This window comes from Adiantum capillus-veneris, chromosome 19 (genome assembly GCF_014529385.1).
Source record: "Adiantum capillus-veneris isolate H3 chromosome 19, ASM1452938v2, whole genome shotgun sequence".
NCBI classification, from domain to species: Eukaryota; Viridiplantae; Streptophyta; class Polypodiopsida; order Polypodiales; family Pteridaceae; genus Adiantum; species Adiantum capillus-veneris.
In genome coordinates this window covers 86,584,231-86,597,260 of record NC_140949.1, presented here as the reverse complement: position 1 = coordinate 86,597,260, position 13,030 = coordinate 86,584,231, and positions in this window count along the sequence as shown.

Sequence of the window (13,030 nt, the reverse complement as noted above, 5' to 3'; positions counted from 1 at the left end):
ATTACTTCTTGACTCACAGACTCTAAACATTTTTACTATTATTTCTTGTTCAGCATAACTATGCAATATATTTTTGAGGTCTCTTGGAAGTGCTCCTACAATGTAAAAATTGTTATTTTTCTAAAAGCACTTGTTATATAGAGACCACTTGATTTGTACTTGTTTAAATGATTTCAAGATTGTTTTGACCAAATTTCTCTACACTTGCCTATAACAAGACTATTCTTATACTTGTCCAATGTGTGCATTTCAAGTATGCCCAATTACCCTTTTAATTTGTAAACAATGTGATGAGAGGTATGAGGCCTGATAACATGTGTCACACTCTTGAGGGATCCATTATATTAACACCAAGTTGCTATAGTATCTTCTCTAAATTGTTTGAAATTTGAAAAACAGAAAACCCTTTCTATCAAATTCACTTGGTAGATTAACATGAATATACAGTAGAACCTACCAAGGTCACACTTGGTAATTCTTTAAATTAGGTGTGACACTAGATAGTGCTCCTATATATAGGTATATCTTCTTTTAATGCCTCTAGTACCTTAGGAGAATTTTGTTGTTATTACAATGTTGTTTTTTAAGATGCATTACATGTGTAGGGTATGCACTAGGAGGTATTTATTTTTTTGAGCTAAGATAGCATATGTACAATGTATTTTTAAATGTATAAATATCCTATAGAGTGTTGTAGGCCCCACTCGTGACCTTTATATACACTCAAAATTTAGTAAAATATTCTTGTATTTATTTTGATTTTTTTGTATGTAAAGAGGAGCTTGCTCAACCCCCAACTTGTGCACACTTTCCAATAGTCAAAACCCTACAGTCAACCCCCAAGGACATGTGCTTGATGATAGTACATTTCTATTGTATTCGCAACATAGCTTCACAATTTTTTTTTATCCAAGGCTTAGGCTATTGCTAAATCACATGGAAAAATACAAAGCTTGTTGATATCACATGTACTAAGATTTTAAGAAATGCTTGTTGATATCACATGTACTAAGATTTTACGAAAACATTTCTAAGATTTTACTTTCCAAACCATCTTCTGTATGCACTCTTTTTAATCCATATGGTTTAAGGAAAATACATATTGTTCAATGGTTTTGATCACATAAGATAGGTAAAGTCTTTCTCTATGTCCTAAAATAGGCTAAAATAGATTACTATCAATCTGGTACCTCCCTAGGATAATGGTGTCAAAAGTGCCTAATATCCTTATTGAAATGAATGTTGAGTCATATATGAGAGATGAAATAACATGAACAAATAAAGGTAGTAAACAATAAAGGGGCTTCTATTTTTTCTCAGTGTGTTCGCCACTTTTGTAGGAAACTTGAATTAATTGAGTAGTTTTATTACGGGTATGTAGCATCAAGACAAGTCTCCACATACCATGTATGGGTAAGACTTGTTGTTGAGAGGAGAGAGCTCCCATTTGTGCATCTTGCTAGAGGAAAGTCGAAAGAAATAAATAGTGTAGAGAGAGATGAAGATAGAAACACCACAAAATATTGCATGCACATTATCTCTTATAGTGAACAAAACTCGCTCCCATCTCTCAATTTTGGGTCCTATCTCCAAAGTCACTAAATTCCCTTTTCGTAATAGTTCCTAACAATTTGGATTTATTTAGTACACTCACAACCTAGTGCATAGCATGGAGAACATAGAGTGAACTTCCATGGTATATAAGAAGTGATAGCTTGGTTGTGAATGACACAATAGAGGTGATGTTTAGACCACTACTAGTCCAAGATGTTCTCCTTCTAAGCGTGGTAGATGCACATGTAGTTACAATTGCATCTTGGTAGTTTCCCCTTGCTTATTACAAAGGTAGTATCTTGGTCATGTGAATACTAATTTAATAGAGTGTACAACTAAGCACTTACAACAATGGTTTATGACATTTAATTTGCTAATCATAACACATGTCTAGTGCCAATCCTTGTATATATGATCAAAGATGATTGTAAAAAGTTTTGTTATAGGAATAATAGATAAGACTAGTTAAGGTTTTTTGACTTGAATCCAACTATATCTGTGTATAATGATTAACACTTTATTGGGTGCAAATTCTTTTAGGTACCATAAGAATTTATTTGCCATGAAATTTTTCTATTTTGAGTAGCATTCCTTATGAATGCAACTAATTGTCTATACATGGTCTAAAATGGATTCGATGAAGGTGTGCTTTTTTTGCAAGTGAAAGCTCTAAAGTTAATGGGTGCTATAATGGAAAATAATCATCACAAAAAAAGCTCTAAATTCTCCTAAAAAGCTCTAAATTAGAAGCTTGCAAAAAATAAGCACTCCCTCAATGTCACTTTCTGACACCATGTGGCCCAATAACTTCACCCTTGGCTGTGCTAGATGACGTTTCTTTGGATTTAGTTGTCCTCCACATTCATATCAAGCCAATACCATCTGCAGATTCTCATGTTGTTCAGCCCTACTGTTGTAGACACAGAAGTCGTCCATAAAAGCTTTAACACAACTACCAATGAATGGTTCCAATACCCAATTTTCTCTCTCTTGATAGAAAGATGGTCCATTTGACAACCCAAATGGCAATACCGTGTAACAATAACAACCCCATGGCACAATGAAAGCTGTCATTTTTCGGTCTCTAAGAGCAATCTTCAATTGAAAATAGCCTGCAAAACCATCACACACACTGTACCTCTCATAACCTGCCACACTAAATCCAAGATCTGATTGATGAATGGAAGAGGATATGGGTTCTTCTTAGTGGCTGCAATTAAGGGTTTAAAATCTACACAAATCCTCCACTTTCCATCCTTCTTTGGGCTGACTACTACTAGACTCACCCATTCTGTGATCTCCACTAGGACTATGAACCCTGCCTTCAATAATTTGTCCACCTCTTTCTGCAAGGCTTCCATTTTCTCTTGACCCATCCTTCTTAGCCTTTGTCGCACTGGCTTAGCACCTTCTTTCAGCTCTATATGCATCTCTTCTTCTTTGAACCCTCTAATCTCTTCATATGAAGTAATGAACAAATCAGGAAAACTAGCCAGCATGTGCAAATATATCTCCTTCTCCATAGCTGAGAGGTCTCCATTGATCATTTGTGTCATCAATTTTTGCTTCTTTGACAATTCAACCTTGGTTTGCATCAGCCCTTCAATCACTTCATAAGGCCCTTCACTTTCATCTTCAATCTCATTTGCAAATGCAACTAAACCAGACTTTTGGATTTCTTTTTCGATCAAAAGAAATGCAACATCAACATCCTCATCATTGCTAGCAGTACTATCACTGTCCTCATCAGTCACTGTGGAATAGTTTTCATCACTAGACTCATCCTCATCTTCATAAAGCTCTTTCAATACTTTCCTTGTGTCCATATTATATAGCTTCTTGGCACCTGTCTTTCCATAGAGGCTAATCGTACCACGTCGCCAATCTTGATAGATCCCACTCCACGTAACCATGGTCTACCTAGTATAATAGGATATGCTCCCAACCCCGCTGGTATCACATGAAAAACAACCACCGCCTTTGCATCATACGCCTCCACTTCTAAGCTCTTTACAACACCCAAACATTTTACTTTTTGATGGTTTTTCAATCTGATCTGAAAGCCTGACAACCCAGTCACACTGTAAGACCTATCTTCTCAACGCATGAGTGTGTTATGACACATATTTGGGATCCTCCATCAACATAACCTTGTCCCAAATTTTTTCTTTTGTGCCACACATCTACTATTGGGCAAATGTCTGGTAGCTCATCCATTGCCAACACCTTCACTAAACCTCTCTCTGGTTCTTTCTCCATTGGGTTAACCATCCTCTTTCACTGTCACTTTAGCTTAGGCACCATCTCTATAAGCTGCCCAACAGTAATATCTGTTTTCCTGCTTGCAAGATCCTCCTTCAAATCATAACTTAGTTTCCCATCCCCTAGTGGAAAATCTGAAACATGAAACTTGCGACGAGCCCTTCTTTTCCTCTTGGCCTTGACATCTTTGCCTTCATGGCTCTTTCCCTTCTTCTTGCTAGGACTTGGGGCACTTCTTCCTTCCTTATCATGTGTGGTCCTCTTCCCAATAGGCATCACTAATGTATCCTCCCGCTTTGCTGTTTTCTCCAAGGTGACCACACTTATCACTTTTGTCTTTCCCTTTTCCTCGTGGGTTAATCCACTGGTTCCTTCTTCTCCTTTAATTTCAATGCCATAATCATTTGACCTAGTTAGCACCTGTCTTGGCAATGGAAACATGTCTCCCCCCCTCCTTGGTGGCTTATCACATTGCGGGCTGATGTGGCCCAACTCTTCGCAATTATAACACGTGGGTGTCTACCTCCAGAATCTACCATTTCTTTGTCGAACACCATTCTTGGGTCTTTCTTCACCTCCTGGCTAATTTGCAAACCTCCCTCGACCTCGATTATTTCCCACATTGCCTAGCATGTTTAGGCTGAGATTCTTCATTAAGCCTACCACTTACCTCATGTCTTGCCTTAGCCCATCATCTTGCACTATTGTAGTGACCACTGCTGGCATAACCTGAGGAGTAACAGAAACCACTGGTTCATGATGAACCCCTGGCATGCAACCTTGCAAAGAATCCATAGGCTGAAACGCAGATCTCCTGGGCAAAGACTCTACTGCTAGCTGACTCATTCTTCTCAGCTTCCACTCTTTGTTCCTCGCCACATCTAATGCATCTTCATATGTTCTAGGCTTCTTTAGCTCCACTCTCCAACGTATATTCTCCCAAAGACTATCCAAGAACCTTTCCTTCTTCATCATGTCAGGTGGGGGTACATGTGGTGCTAAGGCCTTGCACATCCTCTCCCATGCCATTGAAAACTTACGTATGTACGCATCTACTGGCTCACCTTCCCTTTGCACCAAACCATGTACTTCTTGCCACACTTTGTCAGGATCTTCAGTCTTCACAAACTTCACTTCTAATCCATGCCTTAGATTGTCCCAACTTAATCTCACATGTGGATCTACTGCATGCAACTCCTCTTCAAATGCTTTGGACCAAACTCGTACATCACTATTCAAAAAAATCTAGAGAAGATTGACTTTGACTAAACTGCTCAAAATAAACACTTGCTTGACTTTCCTTTGCTTTCTTGAGTACTTTGGCTGATATACCTTTGATTTGTTGGGTGTCTCCTTAGAGATTTCAATTGCGTTAGCAATTGACTTGAAGTTTTGAAAGCTTGACTTGCTTGAAGAAGCTAATCCATGAGGGTTCTTTGATGTAGAGGCATATGCTGTCACACCTTTTGTGCTAATCGGTGGAAGGTACACTTTGGCTTTACCTTTGTCTGCAAGATTTTTTGTTGATTGTTGTGATTTTGCAATTCTGAATCTAACATTAATGGTATCTGTATTTGTTGCTTGCTAACACTTGGGAAAGAGAGTATCAACATTTTATTTTCTCTGTAGGCCTTGTGTTGGTCTAACCACTGATGTCCAAGGATGACATCTGCATGCATGTATTTTGAAGACTTTACTTGAAGCTTTACCTGCTCTTCATGATTTTGGATGCTAAGGGTAGCAACCATTTCTTCTTGATCTATATGCATACCTAGTATTGTTTTGCTATCATGTTTGCATACAGTGATCTGGAGGATCCTTTGGATGTTCTCTGCAATCATATTGCAGTCTACTGTTTTATCCAATAGAGCATTGCATCTGACACTCGCTCCTTTTGTACTACTGAGAACTACAACTATTCTCATTGGAGGTGCTCTTGAAGATTTCTGTCCTACTTTTGTCATCTTGATCTAAATGTGTCTCTATGGAGGGTGTCTTGAGACTTTGTTTTTCAATCTAATTTTCATCAGCTGATTTAGCTGGCAATGTCTGGATCTTTGGACTTCCTATTTCTTCCCGGGTGTCTATAATTTTGAACTTCTTTACTTCTTCTCTTGGTGGAATTCTCTTCTCAATAGCTATCATGGTTTCCCTTTGCTCTGTTTGATCTTCACTTGCTATTGCCTAATTTGCTTTCAGCTCTTCTGAAGTTCTGTTCGATGGAGATGAATCATCTTCAATAAGATCTGCTTTGATATCAGTCTCTATTTTAAATGTGCTTGGAGACTTTGCGTTGTCATCTGTGGGTGACCAGTCTTGGTCTTCATTCTTGGTTGTCTCTGAAGACTCTATCTTGTTTTCATTCTGTATCTCTGAAACCTTCAGAGATAGTGGTTTTCCCAATAAGTGGTTTTCCCAATATGAGGCCATAAAGTACATCTTTTACTGTGATCACATGGAATTGGGCTTTAATAATCTGTAAACTTACTTCAATGGTGGTGGAGATGATTCCCCAACATTCTACTCATTTGTTTCCTGAACAACTCACAAATTCAAGAGAATCTTCTAACTATGGTAGGCCACATCTTTTCCAAGTGCAAAAAGACATCATGTTCTTATCTAGCTAAAAATCTAGCTTTACTTCGCTTGAGAGTTTTTCTTCATTCTCACCAACAATGTTGCACTCGATTGTTTCGGGATTTCTTTCTGTATTGATTGATTCTGTTGTGGAAGTGTCCTTTAGTTGATCTTTATCTTTTTTTTTTTTTGCTTTGACCACCTACTTCAATCATCAATGTTGGCTTGTTTTGCTGTAATACTACACCTTTTGCTTGCAATTGTTGAACATTGTCTACCCGCATCTAAGTGACCTTTGATCTTAATAGATCCTCTGTACTTTCTGGCAGAATTTGTCCCTTTGAAGGAGATTTTGGTGGTGACCTTTGTGTAGCTTGGACCTTAGCTTCCACTGAGTTTGACTTTTTTGTTACCTGTTCTGGTAGCTTGAGGCTTTGCATCATCTTCAGATATTCTTTGACTTTAGTCTTATCATCCATAGGGGTTTGTACAAGGTCACGAACCTGTTGATTATCATTACCATGTGAATTTCAATATGCATATGTGAGCTTGGTCACATGTAACTGCTTGAACACTATTGGATTTGTTGGCTTTTGACACTGACTTGTGGAGATATTCATAGAGGGCTTTATCTGTAGACTCTGATGGAATTTGTGTCAATTGGAAACTTCCAACAACCATATGATCTTTCAATGGTTTCTTCTTTGAAGGGGTCTGCTGGATAGAAGTTCTAGGGCTTCTAACTGACATTGCAGTTCTTGGTACTAGAGTTGAGCTTGATGGATTTACAGCTCCCCCCTTCCTAGGGTGATCACCATAGCCTGCTCCATTATGAGAGTTCAAAACTGTTTGGATCTAGTTTAGTCTCACCTTTTGAGATTGTGAAGGCACACTTTGGGTAGCATTGTTGATGTTTGGCATCTATAAACTTTTTGCATAGTTTCCTATGTATCTTCGTGAAACATGACAAATTATTCCCAAAGTCAAGCTATAGATAGCATTATCTTTGCCCTGATATTGTCTATCCCATGGGTCTCCTATGATATGAGCTTCTGTGGTTTCAGGACCCAAGACATCATAGATCTTAGACTCTTGTCTATATCTACGACTGTTTTGGTCAAAGTATATGCTCATTTGGTCACAACGTCGAAGCTTGGTTTCTAATGGAGGAGAGTTTGGATCTCAATAGATTTCTGGGTTCACTCTGGTAATATCCTTTAGCTCTAGAGAGAATGGGCTATACTAGTTTCTATCCTCTAAAATGAAACATCCTTTTTTATCTATCATTGGATGCACTCCTATGAGCTCGGATGTGGGCTGTTCAAACACTGGTTGATCCTTTTTGTACATTTGTGCTTTTTTGTGTACCATATATGTTAAGTATGTAGCCTGATTTACCCCTTGTAATTTTTTGTATTAGAAATACACATTTGTAAGGTACCCATTATGAGGAGAAGCCATCTTGCATGAAGAAAAATCACTCGCTGGAATGTTTCTTTTTCCTAGAATATTATGGCCGGCCGCTGACGGCCGAAAATGATCGAAAAATGACTAGTCGTTTGGCCAGTTGGTCGATTGCCCATAGTCAATGGCCGGTGGCTAATAGTCAATGCTCGGTGGCTGATGGTCAAAAGTCAATGTCCGATGGTTGGTGGCCGAATCCAATGGCCAGTGGCCAATTTCAAAGACGGACTTGTCTTCTCAAGGGCGGCCACACATGGGCGGATTGGAGAGTCTAATTTGGACCTGTCAGCACAAGGGCGACTACACACAGCTGCCTCTCATGGGAGAGGGCAACCCTTTTGGCTTTTAAAAGGAGGCCCCTTCTACACACAAAAATGGAGTGTGAAGCATTGTGGTGCATTGTGAAGTTTATGTGAGGTAGTGAGAGTGAAACAATGCCGGAGCTCCAAAAGGGTATAATCCCTTTGTAACTTACTTCTTATTTGAAGTACTAAAGCCATTGAGTGAATGCTTTCCCATGAACGTAGCCCACATTGGGTGAACCACGTATATCGTGTGTGATCTCTCTCTCTCTCTCTCTCTCTCTCTCTCTCTCTCTCTACTCTATAATCTCTGTGTGTGAAAATTAGCTCTCCATTAAGTAATCTACTCAATTATCTACTTAGCTACGTCATATTTCCTAACAATTGGTATCAGAGCACGGTTTGCTCCTAGCTAAAGTATCTCAAGGAAAGGATCTCTGAATTTAGTGGGATAATGGCGGAGTAAGGGAAGCTCAAGATCAAGAAGTTCAATAGCAAAAACTACCAACATTGGAAGATGCAGATTAAAGACTATCTCTACCAGAAGGACATCTATTTGCCACTAGGCGGTCTTGCAAAGAAGTCCGCAAAAATGGCAGATGAAGCATGGATTGTCCTTGACCAAAAGGTATTGGGAACAATCCGGTTAATCTTGGAGTTAACGGTGGCCTTCAATGTTTTGGAGATGAAAACCACGGAGGACTTGATGAAGTCACTTGATGGCCTCTATGAGAAACCATCGACATCCAATAAGGTATTTCTCATGAAGCGCTAATCTAAAGATGGCAAAAAATGGTTCAACTATTGAACACCTAAATGAATTTAACACCAACATAAGTCAGCTTTGATCGATAAAAATAAATTTCAATGACAAAGTGCGAGCTCTCCTTATACTATCGTCTCTACCGGGTAGTTGGGATAACCTTGTGATGGCTCTAAGTAATTCTATCTCTGGCACAAATACTCTTAAGTTTGATGATGTTGTGGGTGTTCTCCTAAGCAAGGAAATGCGAAGGAGAAGCACAAGAGAATTATCAAGTGCTGCACTATTTGTGGAAACAAGAGGAAGGCCCAAGGAGAGGTTCAAAAACCAAAAGCGTCGTGATCGCTCAGGACGGAGCAAGTCACCCAAAAAGTCAGCTCTTGAATGTTGGAACTGCGGCACGAAGGGCCATGTCAAGGAGGATTGATGGTCCAAGAAGATGAAGGAGTCAGAGTCTCAAGACAACAAGCCAGATCACTGCATCTACACAAAGAATTTGGGAGATGGGAAGTTCATCATCCTAATGTTGTATGTTGATGACATGTTGATTGCAAGTGCTAACATGAAGGACATCAAAGAGGTAAAAGAGGAGTTATCTAAATCTTTTTCAATGAAAGATTTAGGTGCTGCAAAGAGGATACTTGGTATGAAATATCAATGGAGAGGACAAAGAAGACAATAAAGCTATCTCAAGAGGATCACATCAAGAAGGTACTAGAAAGGGTTGCGATATGCAAAATACAAAAATGGTTTCTACACCTTTGGCTGGTCACTTTAAACCTCGGGGGGTTCACTATGTGTAAAACTATCATATCACGTGCGTTCAAGACATCTTTGTAAAACCCCTTATCTGTGAATTTTGTTAAGAATATAATGTACCCTTTTCTTTTAAAATCTGTAAGTTTTTTTCAAATTTGAAAAAAATAATGCCCTTTTGTATATATATTTATATAAGTTTCAAGAACTTTAAATACCCTTCTGTTAAACTCACGTGATAGGTTATATTTTTATTAGGTGACCTACCCAGACTTTAAACTAAGCAATGAAATGTATCCAAAGACACAAGAGGAGATAGCCTATATGTCTAAAGTTCCATATGCTGCAGTGGTAGGTTCTCTTATGTACGCTATGGTCTAGACAAAGCCAAACATTGCACATGCAATGGGAGTTATAAGTTCGCTCATGGCTCATGGACAACCCAGGTAAAGAGCACTGGCAAGCTGTGAAGTGGATACTAAGGTATCTGAAAGGGACAACAACTAATGCTTTGTATTTTGGAGAAGCTGATATTTTTCTTCAAGGGTATGCTGATGCAAATATGGCAGGTGACAAAGATACTCAAAGGAGAACTACTAGCTATGTCTTCACGGTTGGAGGCACAAGAGTAAGTTGGGCTTCAAATTTGAAGAAAGTCGTCTCACTTTCTACCACGAAAGCAAAGTATGTAGCAATGACAGAGGCAAGCAAAGAAATTTTGTGGCTTCAAAGATTCTTAGAAGAGTTTGGATTCAAACAAGACAATTGTGTCTTGTACAATGATAGCCAAAGTGCTATCCATATTGCAAAGAACTCAACCTTTTATTCAAGGAAAAATCCAATTGAGGTGATATATCACTTCATACGCACTCTTTTGGAAGAGGGACAACTAAAGCTAGGAAAGGTGCATATAAGTGAAAATCCTACAGACATGTTTACAAAAGTGGTAAATAAGGAGAAGTTGAGCTTTTGTTCATCTTCAATCGACATTCAAGGATAAGAAGCCAGGAAGGAAAGCAATCATAGGTTTGGTTTGGAGATCAGTCTCCAAGTGGGAGATTGTTAAGTATGGAGCCTAATTTACCCCTTGCCAAGTTAATTAAGTACTCCCATCAATTAAGTTCACCCTCTATTTTCTCAAATTGATCTCACAAAAATGCTCACTCTAATTCTCTTAATTTCGCTATTCTCAAAGCTCACAGGCCATTTCCATTACATTGGTATTCGAGCATTTGGTTTCTCTTTTCTTGCTTAAGAAAAGAGGTCCTTAAGTTTGACTTTGCTAGTTATATTAAGGTAAGTGGGACTGAATCTATTATTGATTTTATTGAACCCACTATGTGAGATATGGTGCACACCTCGAGAGCTTTGGTCTTAATAATGGGGTCTTTCTAGACTTGCCTATGGCTTTAATATTATTGAGCAATAAGAAGTACGAAAGAAGCTATCCCTCGGCAATTCTGCTATGTTAGACCCACTCCATTACTCTCTATAGTTAGCCAGTTTGAGTCATGGGTGTAGATACTTAAGTGCTTCTTTTCAAAGGCTAAGAGGATTAGCAACTAAGGTTTTGAATTGCCAAAGGATACACTAAGTAAACACATAAGTATAATTAGCATGGTTGACAATAACCAAGAGAGTAGAATGAACATTGATAACTTTGATTTTGCACATGAAAGTGCTAATGATGATTCCCCCATGTTTATTGATTATCTTGTTACTAGGTTGCATCAAGCTATGGGCAACCCTACTATGCAAGCCGAAGTTACCCAACAACTTCGAGCTTATGAGATTTTCCTTCCTCTCTAAGAGGAGAGAGAGAGAGAGAGAGAGAGAGTTTAGGAGGCCTCGTGCGTGAAAAAAATAACTTGCCAAAATATTCCTTTTTGTCGGAATAATATGGCCGGAAAGTGATCGGAAAACGGCCGGTCGTTTGATCGGTTGGCCGATGGCCGGTAGTCAATGACCCGTGGATGGTCGGAAGTCAATGGCTGGTGGCGGATTTTAAAGGCGGACTTGTCTTCTCAAGGACGGCCGCACATGGGCAGATTGGAGGGTCCAATTTGGACTTGTCAACACAAGGGCGGCTACACACAGCTGCCTCTCATGAGAGAGGGTGGCCCTTTTGGCTTATGAAAAGAGGTCTCTTCTACACACAAAAATGGAGTGTGAAGCATTGTGGTGCATTGTGAAGTTGATGTGAGGTGGTGAGAGTGAAGCAAGGTGGGAGCTCCAAAAGGGTATAATCCCTTTGTAGCTTACTTATTATCTGAAGTACTAAAACCATTGAGTGGTTGCTTTCTCGTGGACATAACCCACATTGGGTGAACCACGTATAGCGTGTGCGATCGCTCTCTCTCTCTCTCTCTCTCTCTCTCTCTCTAATCTATAATCTCTCGTGTGTGAAAATTATCTCTCTCCATTAAGTAATCTACTCAATTATCTACTTAGCTACGTCATATTTCCTAACAATACAATGCTAAAGCAGCCTTGGGGTGTCCCTTAGACTCGTGAATGATTGGTAGTGGGTGCAAAATCATTTGCAAACCTAACAATCTTTTCAACATTCGGAAATATATGGACACCTTGACCAAATTCACGCAGGAGTTTGTTGTTCAAAGAATCAATTTTAAGCTTTTCTGATGCGTGTGCATCTTTATACTGATTTTGAACTTGCAGTGCTTTTACTGGGGCTTCTAACGGTAATGCAGAATCATATGATTGCATTAAAAGTGACGAGCTAGATGCACTTACATCTAGATTTGTATTTCCGATTTGCTATGTATCTTGCTTGGAAATTGATATGTCTCTATTGTCTGGATTTTTGGACAATCTTCAAAAAAATATCCACCTTTTCGTCCACAATCTGAGCAATACACCATGATTGGTGGTATTTTATTTGGTTATGTCATGTCAAGCTCTTGCTGAGGAGCTCCTGTTTCTGTGCTTGCCAAGTTGTCGACATATTCTTTCAGAACACTAAGCATCAAGCTGTAGACTATTTCACCTTGACCTTTGTATTGTCTTTGACTCGATTCTCCAATTAGATTTGCTTCAATTGGTTGATTTGCTGGATCATCCATTTTTGGCTCTTGACTATAGATCTGATCACAGTAATCCATGTACAACGATCTTTGTATATGCACTAAATATAGGCTTTGCGGGCTTGTGCACGTTTTTGGTTAACCACTTGGATCCATCTTTTGCAATTCTATCTGCATCTCGTCTTTGAGCTTGCAATACCTAGCTCCATTGAAGTCTGCGAACATCTGGGAGTTCTTAGAATCTGGCTTCACTCTCATCAATAGGAACTTGGCTCCTGTGTTGCTTTTGTTGGTCATCAAGTATCTAT